At 25.7% G+C, this 1,224-nt stretch overlaps 1 pseudogene; it reads right to left on the reverse strand.

Annotated features, from left to right (window-relative positions):
• Window positions 1-886, reverse strand: EIN_295800 (annotated as a pseudogene).
• Window positions 887-1,224: the final 338 nt, after the last annotated feature.

Consider the following 1,224-nt stretch of genomic DNA (forward strand, 5'->3'; position numbering starts at 1 on the left):
GTGTCTCATTAGGATGGATTTTCTGTAAAGTTCTCTCTGTTTAAATATCAAATGTCTTACTAATTCGAACCAAAGTTTTAATTCTAGTAAGTTAAATGAATAAGATTCTCCCGCGTAGAGTTTATTATATAATTCAATTGGATTTTTGTTATTTTCCAATAAATTGTTTGGAATTCCTTTCATTCTCATGTGTAAAGCATGTTCTTGTTTATCATTCGTTAATACATCTATATAAGCTTTCTTACCTAAGAAGAAAGATTCTTTTGAATATACATCTCCAGATAATTCATCAAAATCTGGATGGAATTGTTCTAATTCACTACCTCTTAATGTTTTACCATATATTTCTTTATATTTTTGTTCTAATAGTTCTATTTTATTTTTGTCTATATGCACTGAATCGGTATCTTGATAATATATATCTATATTTAAATCTTCTGCTAAACACATTACTTCATTCATTATTCTCTTACTCATACTTAATATTTGTACACCAATGAGATTTGGAAGTCATCAAATGATTTATTTGTTTCAAAACACCTAATATTATCTGATATGTCATACATAGATTTAACTAATGTAAAGTTCTTTTTAAGATATCTATCTGAATCACAATTTCCTTTATTAATAATATATTTGTAAACCAATTCATTTTTAATTGGTTTTTGAATCGTTTTACCATATGAACTATTCATCAATAATTTATAATTATTTTGTAACGGATTACCTTCTTTTTTTTAAGTTGAGATCTTAAATTGTATATCTTTTCAATCTCATTACTGAACACATTAGATTTACAACCAGTCCAATAATATCATCTAATAATATCAAACTCTATTTGTTGAAATTTAATCATATCTTCAAGCATAATATTATCTACTCTCATTGTACAACATTCATTAACATTATGATTACCTTTTTTATCTTTCTTAGTTATAATTGGGAAGTGTAAATGTTTGTTAACCTTGGTTATTTCTATATCTACAATAAATGCTGATATATAACGTTCATTTGTTGGTTCTAATTGTTGTTCTAACATTAAGTGGTTTAATATAGTTTTATTACAGGTTTATTGTGGGATTAATATAGGTTTTCCAGTGGCCAGTTTAAATATATGCATAGCAATAGGATATAACGAACATGCGTCATAATCATATAAATCTTTAGTAACATGTTGTTTAGTATTATCTCTACACATATTTCTACCTCCATATACTGCACCCT

Source organism: Entamoeba invadens (genome assembly GCF_000330505.1).
Source record: "Entamoeba invadens IP1 unplaced genomic scaffold scaff_1105074725091, whole genome shotgun sequence".
NCBI lineage: Eukaryota > Evosea > Mastigamoebida > Endamoebidae > Entamoeba > Entamoeba invadens.